General features: G+C 34.7%; 1 non-coding gene across 1 annotated transcript; it reads right to left on the bottom strand.

Annotated features, from left to right (window-relative positions):
- Window positions 1-9881: 9881 nt before the first annotated feature.
- LOC112714210 (small nucleolar RNA R71) lies at window positions 9882-9985 on the bottom strand. Its single transcript, XR_003159169.1, has one exon. It is a non-coding gene; the product is annotated as a small nucleolar RNA R71 (small nucleolar RNA).
- Window positions 9986-11845: the final 1860 nt, after the last annotated feature.

The raw sequence follows: 11845 nt of genomic DNA, 5'->3' as shown, positions 1-11845 counted from the left end.
AGATAGGGTTAAAATGAGTAATTATGTAAATTAGGGATAAAATGAATATTTTAGTAAAATATAAGATTAAAATAGAAGAAGTAAAAACATTGAGGTTAAAATTGTCATTTATGAAAAATTATAAAGTTAAAATGATAAAAATTGAAGAGTAAAGGGCAAAATGGTCATAGTGTGAAATGTTAAGGGTAAAAAAATAATTATGAAAATAGAGGATATAAAATACTTTTAAGAAAAGATTAAAGGACAATATAGTAATTAAGGTAAATGGTAAAGACAAAGATGTAATTATAAGGTATTAAGGACATAAAAGTTATTATGTGAAAGAAATAATGTTACAAAGGTAAAGACCAACGGGCATAATTATAGTTTTAAAGAAGATTGAGGAGAAAACAATAAATCCAAAGATAGATGAGAATCGAATGAAAACCTTATTAGGAGGCCGAGAGCGCGAAGATCCTACACTGACATTGAAAAACTGATAAATGATTAAATGATTAAAAAGTTACGGACGTAATGAATCAGTGACTAAATATTCACTGGCAAGGTTGAGGGCTTTAGTCCCACTTGCCTAGTGCACGGACTGTAAACGAGATTGTGTTTTATTTCACCCACAGAGGTTTGTTTGGAGGCGGGGATACCCACCGATTATTAAAATTCTGTTTTTCAATTGTGCATATATTATGGTATCAAATTCTGCGATGATTGTTTGTATTGTGTGCATATTTTTCGTGGCTGTGAATTATCTCTACTTATATTCTGTATATAATTTGTGCTTGCTTTCTATTTTGTTACTTGATTACTATGATAGATTTAAGGCTTAGTTAATGAAAGACTAGGACTAGGATAGATTAACGAAAACTAATAGCCTTGTGGTTAACACGACGAAACGCGCGATGATCTCAAATGCTAGAGCTGTGCCCAAGGATTGATACACGATTCATCCTTACGTTAGTACCCTACTAGGAACCGTAAGTTCTCACCTCCTTCCCTTCACTGTTACTACAGGTGGAGATGATGGTGACGTACACTGATCATTAAGACTGCTACTCTCTGTGATCCAAACAATCAAGTATGTTATCATTTTGGAGGATACCCCTTTATTAGGTACAACTATGAATACTAGAGTATTTTTCCTCTACGTGTTAATATTTTCTTGAGGGATAGAATTCTACTGTTTTCTATTAGCACTAGATTCCAGACTGTGGGCTTCTTACATGGGCTTGGACTTGGGATATCTTATGTCCGTAAGCATCTGTACAGTATATACCTATATATGTATTTTATTAAGAGAGTCTATGTTGGGATGAGACATCTTATTACTTGTATTCTCTTTATATTTTTATGAAGCCTCCATGGCATTATGTGCATTAATCTATTTATTTCTATATTTAAGTTCACTGTAAATTTTATTTTATTTGCTTTACTAATTCACGCTAATGTACAAAAATACCAAAATTTGTATACGACAGACTCAATATCATATAATACTATACAGAGTCTAAAACCCCATAGGTCGACTGAATAGTAACGCCTGACGATTAGTATTGGTCATGACGTGCTAAGAGTTGGTTCGTTACAAATCACTTATAAGCTATATATGATCTTAAAAGCTTTATAAATGACAGAGAAGGGTTATAAATATTAGAAATTTAGAATGGATGTCCACATAATGTACAATATTTCTCAATTATTAGCATTTTATGATGTAAAACTTTATGGTAATTTCTGAGTGTCAGAATATATGTGGCTTAGCCTATTAGACACGTATGTAATTGGAAAGCAATATCAAGGATTTGTTCTCAAGTAATGTCAGGTTTGCGGGTAATTAACCGACACGTGAGCTCATGGTTTGTATAGGATAGACATACAACATGATTGTTTACCACATATTCTCTGTGATATTGTGTTCTGCCTGATTCTTTGCTATTGTGTTATTATGTGACTTGTTTCTAGTTGTGATCTAGGACTTATCTGTAATTGTTTGCTATTACAGAAAAACTATTGTAAGGATAACCATAAAGCCAAATTTAAATAGAGATTGTAAGAAATCGTAACAACAGGTGATGAATGTTATAAAAGGAGACTGAGACGATAAAGAATGAAAGAAAACTAAAACTCTAAAACTGAGAGTCAATAATGATTGTGTGTACGCTGTCCCAATGCTAAAGACTTGTCCTAGGACTGCTACACGCAACATTTTCCTTCGTTAGTACCTTGTTGATGGGGACTGTAGGTTCTCACTCCCTTCCTTCCAGTGTTCGTACATGTAGTACCGATGGTGACATATGGTGAAATTTTTGAGGTCGTTCCGTTATGATGATTTTTTGTGAAAGTACGTGCGTCTGGCAAATTACACTCTCTCTCTCCTACTTTTTATTCTTTCTTTCGTATTCGGATTCACCATGCAAGTACTCCCTCGCTAAGAAGCACCGTAATAGTTCCTTATCGTCTAAACCCACATCAACAGGAGTACAATATTCACTAGAGTTGTAACTAGAGTCATAACTAATCTCAAACCTATACAGTAAAGAGTAGACTAATTATTCAAGCTGAAGGACAGTTTCAAATGCCTCTGGCCAAAGTAACACAAAAGTAATGTCATAATGTTTTGTACTGGATGGCAGGATTTTTCCAATGACTTTGATAACATCTTGTAAAGTACAACGTTAAAAGGCTAAATTTTTTCTATTTTTATTAGTATTTTTTTAAGGGGTAAAATCTTATTATTGAGTTAGCTTGAGTACTAAATTAAGAGTTTTAGCATGGATTGTACCCGAACTCATAATTTCATATATACTTATGTAAATATACTTTATGTATCACAGTTCACCAAATTTTAATTTTGATTTCTTTAAAAAATTTATTTTTATATAGGTTAATAAATTTTAGACATTTGATTTGTCACAAAAAGTTTGATAACATGGATTCAAGATTTTGAAACCATTATTTTAAAGGAATTAAACTAAATAACATTCATGTGTGTGTGTGATTCATGATAAGGCTGCTTAAGATGTGATGTACTACAAATCCGATATTATCTATAACTAAAATATATATTTTATAATAAAATTAATAATAAAATTTCAGTCTATATCACTCCTAATTTACGTATATATTATGTGAATAATTATGTTAAAAAGACTTTGGGTCAATAAATTATTGAACAAATTTAATTAGACTTAATTACTGAATTCACTTGGTCTTCTAACAACAAGGAATATAATCAAATAAGTGTACTATGTAAATTCAAATTTATTATAAATTATTTGTCATTTTAAATAAAATTAAAGATATATTTTCGAATTCATTCAAAACAATGTTGGTTTAAAAGTATTTTGAGTCTTTTAAATTTTATCTTGGAAAAAAGGTATTCTAGGTCTTTTTTGTTGTTTTTGAAAAAAATTATCTAAACTGGTAAATCTAGTTTTTTAAACTAAATTTAAATTCCTAATTTCTAATGCATTTAAACACATGACATTTTAATCTTTTTAAAACGAGCTAGAAAAGTATTTTAGTATTTTTAAATTTAAATATAAAATTTTAATTTCTAATTTTTAATATGAATAAAAAATTTAATTTAAAATATTTTTGTTTATATATAATCCTAAAAAGGTATTTTTGTTTTTTTAAAATTAAAAAAACTATTCTAATTATTTTATAATTAAATTCAAATTTATAATTTGTACCACAATTAAACAACCTTAATTTTAAAAAGGTTATTTTAGACTTTTTAACTGTCACCACCACCACTACTTAGATCACCATCAACACAAACAAATGCACGAACTTACATGCAAAGAGCCTTGAGGACACCATTGTTGACCACCATCACCGTGCAATTGCAACTTCTTTTTCCTTCATCCATATCACTGCTCGTTCCACCGTCCTCTGCCTCCCATTGTCGTCACTGATATGTGACTTGTCATCGTCAATTCTTCCTCTCCTTTCTTTGTGCCATTGTAGCTTTCTCTGCCTTTGTCGCCGACATTTCTCTTCCTCTATCTGTTGTAGCTATTGTTACTTCTTTTCTCTCTTATTGTCGTTGCTAAATATGTGACTCATCACTATTGTTTTTTTCCTATACTTTTGTCGCATTATTGTGGCTTTTTATGCCTTTTATCATTGTCTTGGATGTGTTAGAGTCTATAATGCTTTGATAGATGCGTATGTGAAGTGTGGTCTTAATTATGGGTAGTGTTTTAGACTCTGATTTTGGAGGGTGTGTTGGAAAATTAAGAAGAGTGAAAATTAGGATTTGTATTGGGGAGAAAGGTGGAGCAAAATGGTGTTGTTGAGAGAAGAGGGTATGAATGGTGGTAGTAATGGTGTCTAATACACTAAAAGAGACACGTCGAATAGCAGCGGTTCTTTTTAGGGATTTGCAGTAGTTTTTAACGGCCGCAATATGAAATTCCAGCGGTTCCACAAGTGTCGCCTGTTGGGGGGGTGGAGATTTGATTTTGCGGCGGTTTTGAGAAACCGTTGGCATAACCGCAGCAAATCAAGTTGATGCTTTTGTGGGGGTTGCAAAACTGCCGCTATTTTGGTTAATTGATTTAAAAAAATTTGCAGCGGTTTTAAACCGCCGCAAATTTATGTGGGTTTTTTTTAAAAAAATTGCGACGGTTTTGAACCGCCGCTATTTCATGCATGAGCTTAAAAAAAAACTGACCAACTACAATAGTTTATACCATTTTTTTTACTATAACCTATTTTCTTTACATCGTATTTATTAAACTTTAAATATTAACATAGAAAAATACCAAATAAACATATCATGATTAACAAAGCGTAAGGTTAATCAATTTGAGAAGTGAAATAGAACAAAGAATTTTTAAGTAGAAAATCATTGTTAACAGATGAGCATCAGCCAATTGCATGAGATATTTTTGTAAGTAAGTAATTAACTAGACAAAAAGTTAAAAATGAACATGTTGAGCCTTATCTTGCAACTATACTCCACTCTACAATGAAGGATACAAAGAACTATATATTAAAACCCAAAAAAAATATTCATGTGATTCTGAATTGTGAAAAATAGAAACAAAATGATGAAATGGAACTTGAAGGAAAAGGAAAACAAACACTATTTTCTACGTATAGAAAGAACTATTTGTGTAAAAAACTACCCGAAGAGATAAGTTAATACTAATGCAGAGAAGTTAAGAATCCAATCTATACTAAGTTACACAAAGTCCATCAAAATTTCAGCAGTGAATTCATTGGCGAGTATAAGCAGTGGATATATATGAAGGCCTCTACACTGTTTAGAAACCAAGCCATTGATCCTGGGGGAAATGCAGCTAGCTAGCTCTATTCATAATAATAATAGTAATAATAATCAAATATATTGAGCATAGAAATAAAGAGGAGATGCAAGAATCAAAGATAAACGATTTTTTAGGAGATGGTGTCACTGTCAGGCCAAGAGGAGACTAGTGAAGAACATAAATAAAAATTGTGGTAAAATTAAAGTACATGCTAACAACTTGAATACAAGACACAAGTTGCAAAATCGGTTTTATCCCATTAAGTCTACCTACTTATTGCTACGATTTAGATGTATTGAAGGTTAACATGTTCAAAAGATTTACTTAAAGGCAAAGCAAAGAACTAAGTCAAAACCGAGTACTTGAAAACTCATTAGAATAATTAAAGTAATTTTGTGTAAAAATATTTCTTAATACAGAGAATTGAGGATACAAATTCAATGCAGTTTGTAAATGCAAGTGGACTTAAGGGGGAAGGCTTACCTTTATGCTAAGAAAATAGTGGGCAATTAAACAAGAAAACAAAGTAACATGTTTGGCACCCACTGCACTTCAGATTGCTTTCTCAAAAAATCAAGCCTATTTTGGAGATCTTCACGAGCCTTTTTTAAGTTCAGCATCTTCTATCTTGACATGTTGCTAAAATAACATGTCATATTTTTAGTGATATGGATTAAAAGGTATAATAGAATACAGAGACAAAAATGATATCTACAGAAGGTTTAGAGATAATTAGCTATGTAGAAATTAGAAGAAACCCTTGCAACTTCATCCAAAAAAAAAAAGAAAAGAACAAGACGTAGCCATGTGTACAAAACAGAATTGTAAGAAAATAAGTGTTTTAATTTACTAATAGAACACTTGCAGCAAGTTGCCTTTATAATATGTGATGCCTGATGAGCGGATAATTTATACGCTTTTTGGCATTGTTTTTAGTATGTTTTAGTATGTTTTAGTTAGTTTTTATTATATTTTTATTAGTTTTTAGTTAAAATTCACTTTTATAGACTTTACTATGAGTTTGTGTGTTTTTCTGTGATTTTATATATTTTCTGGCTGAAATTGAGGGACCTGAGCAAAAATCTGATTCAGAGGCTGAAAAGGACTGCAGATGCTGTTGGATTCTGACCTCCCTGCACTCGAAGTGGATTTTCTGGAGCTACAGAAGCCCAATTGGCACGCTCTCAACTGCATTGGAAAGTAGATATCCTGGGATTTCTAGCAATGTATAATACTCCATACTTTGCCCGAGATTTGATGGCCCAAACAGGCGTTCCAAGTCAGCTCAAGAATTCTGGCGTAAAACGTCGGAACTGGCACAAGAATGGGAGTTAAACGCCCAAACTGGCACAAAAGCTGGCGTTTAACTCCAAGAAGAGTCTCTACACGAAAATGCTTCAATGCTTAGCCCAAGCACACACCAAATAGGCCCGGAAGTGGATTTTTATGTCATTTACTCATCTTTGTAAACCCTAAGCTACTAGTTCTCTACAAATATGACCTTTTGCTATTGTATTAGATCATCTTGTTAGCTATCTTTGAGTAGTCTTATGCTATCTTAGATCATGGGGCTGGCCTCTCGGCCATGCCTAGACCTTGTTCTTATGTATTTTCAACGGTGGAGTTTCTACACACCATAGATTAAGGTGTGGAGCTCTGCTGTACCTCGAGTATTAATGCAATTACTATTGTTCTTCTATTCAATTCAGCTTATTCTTGTTCTAAGATATCACTTGTTCCTCAACTTGATGAATGTGATGATCCGTGACACTCATCATCATTCTCACCTATGAACGTGTGCCTGACAACCACCTCCGTTCTACCTTAGATTGAGTGGATATCTCTTGGATTTATTAACCGGAATCTTCGTGGTATAAGCTAGAATTGATGGCGGCATTCAAGAGAATATGGAAGGTCTAAACCTTGTCTGTGGTATTCTGAGTTGGATTCAAGGATTAAATGACTGTGACGAGCTTCAAACTCGCGATTGTGGGGCGTTAGTGACAGACACAAAAGAATCACTGGATTCTATTCCGACATGATCGAGAACCGACAGCTGAATAGCTGTGCTGTGATAGACCGCGTTGAACATTTTCACTGAGAGGACGGGACTGTAGCCATTGACAACGGTGATGCCCAACATACAGCTTGCCATGGAAAGGAGTAAGAAGGATTGGATGAAGACAGTAGGAAAGCAAAGAGACGGAGGGGACAAAGCATCTCCATACGCTTATCTGAAATTCTCACCAATGAATTGCATAAGTATCTCTATCTTTATTTTATGCTTTATTCATAAATCATCTATAACCATTTGAATCTACCTGACAGAGATTTACAAGATGACTATAGCTTACTTCATACCAACAATCTCCGTGGGATCGACCCTTACTCGCGTAAGGTTTATTACTTGGACGACCCAGTGCACTTGCTGGTTAGTTGTGCGAAGTTGTGATAAAGAGTTGAGATTGCAATTGAGCGTGCCATGTTGATGGCGCCATTGATGATCACAATTTTGTGCACCAAGTTTTTGGCGCCGTTGCCGGGGATTGTTTGAGTTTGGACAACTGACGGTTCATCTTGTTGCTTAGATTAGGTATTTTTCAGAATTTTTAAGAATGAATTCTAGTGTTTCAAGGTGATGTTCTTATCATCACCAAAGCTGATTGATCTTCATCAATTTAGCTCTTGAATGTAATGTCCTGCTGAAGCTTGGCTAGCCATGTCTAATTTCTTTAGACTGAAGCTTTAGACTAACATTGCATGATTCTTGGAATTCTTATTAAAAATTTTGAATTTCTTTATTTTCTTCTCCATATAATTTTCGAAAAAAACCAAAAAAATTACAAAATCATAAAAACAAAAAATATTTCTTGTTTGAGTCTAGTGTCTCATTTTAAGTTTGGTGTCAATTGCATGTTTCTGTTCTTCTTGCATTTATCATGTGTCTTCATTGATCTTCAAGTTGTTCTTGATGATTTACTTGCTCTGATCTTTAAATTCTCTTGTTTTGTGTATTTTGTTGTTTCTCATATGCATTCTCAATTTGTTAGTGTCAGTAGTATACAAACTTCTAAGTTTGGTGTCTTGCATGCATTGTTTATTTGATTTTAGTTGCATTTTGATTTTTCCTCATCATTAAAAATCCAAAAAAAATTTTAATTTGTGTCTTTTCAAGTCAATAATGCAGAGAATTGAAGATTCAGAACATACAGCAGAGAAATTACACAGAAAAAGCTGGGCGTTCAAAATGCCCAGTGAAGAAAGAAAACTGGCGTTTAAACGCCAGCCAGGGCACCTGGCTGGGCGTTTAACGCCCAAAAGGGTAGCATTTTGGGCGTTAAACGCCAGAATGTATACCATTCTGGGCGTTTAACGCTAGGATGACACAAGAGGGAAGATTTTGTTTTCAATTCAAATTTTTTTCAAGTTTTCATAATTTTTCAAAATCAAATCTTTTTCAAATCATATCTTTTCAATCATATATTTTCAAAATCAATTTCTTTCCAATTTCAAAAATACTTGCTAACAATTAATGATTTGATTCAACATTTCAAGTATGTTGCCTTTTCTGTTGAGAAAGGTTTAATGTTTGAATCATATCTTTTCTTGTTAGCCAAGTCATTGATTTTAAAAATCAAATATTTTTAAATTGTTTTTCAATCATATCTTCTCAATCATATCTTTTTAAAACTATATATTTTCAATCATATCTTTTTAATCACATCTTTTTCAAAATAAGTTTTCAATCATATCTTTTTGATTTCTAATTTCAAAATCTTTTTCAAAAAACACTTGATCTCTTTCCCAATCATATTTTTTGAAAATCATTCTTCAATTTTTCAAAATGTTTTAAAAATCTTTTTAAATTTATTTTCGAAAATTTCTTCCCCTCTTCTCACATCCTTCTATTTATGGACTAACACTCCTCCTCAATGCACAATTCGAACTCTATCTTTCTAAGTTCGAATTCTTCTACCTCTTCCTTCTATTTTTCTTTTCCTCTGACACCTCAAGGAATCTCTATACTGTGACATAGAGGATTCTATATTTTCTTGTTCTTTTCTCTTTCATATGAGCAGGAACAAAGACAAAAGCATTCTTGTTGAGGCTGGCCCTGAACCTGAAAGGACCTTGAAGCGAAAACTAAGAGAAGTTAAAGCACAACTCTCTGTAGAGGACCTAACAGAAATCTTCAAAGAAGAAGACATGGCAGCCGAAAACAACAACAATGCCAACAATGCAAGGAAGGTGCTGGGTGACTTTACTGCACCTACTCCCAACTTTTATGGGAGAAGCATCTCTATCCCTGCCATTGGAGCAAACATCTTTGAGCTTAAGCCTCAATTAGTTTCTCTAATGCAACAGAATTGCAAGTTCTATGGACTTCCATTGGAAGATCCTCATCAGTTTTTAGCTGAATTCTTGCAAATCTGTGACACTGTTAAGACCAATGGGGTTGACCCTGAGGTCTACAGACTTATGCTATTCCCTTTTGCTGTAAGAGACAGAGCTAGAATATGGTTGGACTCACAACCTAAAGAAAGTCTGAACTCTTGGGAAAAGCTAGTCAATGCCTTCTTGGCAAAGTTCTTTCCACCTCAAAAATTGAGTAAGCTTAGAGTGGAAGTCCAAACCTTCAGACAGAAGGAAGGTGAATCCCTCTATGAAGCTTGGGAAAGATACAAACAATTGATCAGAAAGTGTCCTTCTGACATACTTTCTGAGTGGAGCATCATAGGTATCTTCTATGATGGTCTGTCTGAACTGTCCAAGATGTCATTAGATAGCTCTGCTGGAGGATCTCTTCATCTGAAGAAGACGCCTGCAGAAGCTCAAGAACTCATTGAAATGGTTGCAAATAACCAATTCATGTACACTTCTGAAAGGAATCCTGTGAACAATGGGACGAATCAGAAGAAAGGAGTTCTTGAGATTGATACTCTGAATGCCATATTGACTCAGAACAAAATATTGACTCAGCAAGTCAATATGATTTCTCAAAGTCTGTCTGGAATGCAAGCTGCACCAGGCAGTACTAAGGATGCTTCATCTGAAGAAGAAGCTTATGATACTGAGAACCCTTCAATGGAAGAGGTGAATTACATGGGAGAACCCTATGGAAACACCTATAATCCTTCATGGAGAAATCATCCAAATCTCTCATAGAAGGATCAACAGAGACCTCAACAAGGTTTCAACAACAATAATGGTGGAAGAAACATGTTTATCAATGGCAAGCCTTTTCCATCATCTTCTCAGCAACAGACAGAATTCTAAGCAGAACTCCTCTGACTTAGCAACTATAGTCTCTGATCTAATCAAAACCACTCAAAGTTTCATAACTGAAACAAGGTCCTCCATTAGAAACTTGGAGGCACAAGTGGGTCAGCTGAGCAAGAAAGTTACTGAACTCTCTCCTAGTACTCTTCCAAGCAATACAGAAGAGAATCCAAAAGGAGAGTGCAAGGCCATTAACATGACCTACATGTCCGAATTTGGAGAGGAGGAAGAGGCAGTGAGCGCCACTGAGGAAGACCTCAATGGACGTCCACTGGCCACCAATGAGTTCCCTAATGAGGAACCATGAGAATCTGAGGCTCACACTGAGACCATAGAGATTCCATTGAATTTACTTCTGCCATTCATGAGCTCTGATGAGTATTCTTCCTCTGAAGAGGACGAAGATGTCATTGAAGAGCAAGTTGCTAAATATCTTGGAGCAATCATGAAGCTAAATGACAAGTTATTTGGTAATGAGACTTGGGAGGATGAACCCCCTTTGCTCACCAAAGAACTGGATGACTTGACTAGGCAGAGGTTACCTCAAAAGAGACAGGACCCTGGGAAGTTCTCAATACCTTGTACCATAGGCACCATGACCTTCAAGAAGGCTCTGTGTGACCTAGGGTCAAGCATAAACCTTATGCCTCTCTCTGTAATGGAGAAGCTAGGGATCTTTGAGGTGCAAGCTGCAAGAATCTCACTAGAGATGGCAGACAATTCAAGAAAACAAGCTTATGGACTTGTAGAGGATGTTCTGGTAAAGATTGAAGACCATTACATCCCTGCTGATTTCATAGTCCTAGAGATTGGAAAGTGCATGGGTGAATCCATCATCCTTGGCAGACCCTTGCTAGCCACAGCAAAGGCTGTGATTGATGTTGACAGAGGAGAATTGATCATTCAAGTGAATGAAGAATTCTTTGTGTTTAAGGCTCAAGGATATCCCTCTGTAACCATGGAGAGGAAGCATGAAGAGCGTCTCTCAAAACAGAGTCAAACAGAGCCCCCACAGTCAAACTCTAAGTTTGGTGTTGGGAGGCCACAACCAAACCCTAAGTTTGGTGTTGAACCCCTACATTCAAACTCTAAGTTTGGTGTTGGGAGGTTCCAACATTGCTCTGAACATCTGTGAGGCTCCATGAGAGCCCACTGTCAAGCTACTGACATTAAAGAAGTGCTTGTTGGGAGGCAACCTAATGTTCTATTTATCTAATTTTCATTGTTATTTTATGTTTTCTATAGGTTGATGATCATGGGAAGTCACAAAATCAATTGAAAAAGCAAAAACAGAA

The sequence above is a fragment of the Arachis hypogaea genome, chromosome 1, assembly GCF_003086295.3.
Source record: "Arachis hypogaea cultivar Tifrunner chromosome 1, arahy.Tifrunner.gnm2.J5K5, whole genome shotgun sequence".
Taxonomy (NCBI): Eukaryota; Viridiplantae; Streptophyta; class Magnoliopsida; order Fabales; family Fabaceae; genus Arachis; species Arachis hypogaea.
Note: the sequence above shows the minus strand (reverse complement) of the source record. Positions and strands in the feature narration are given on the sequence as shown.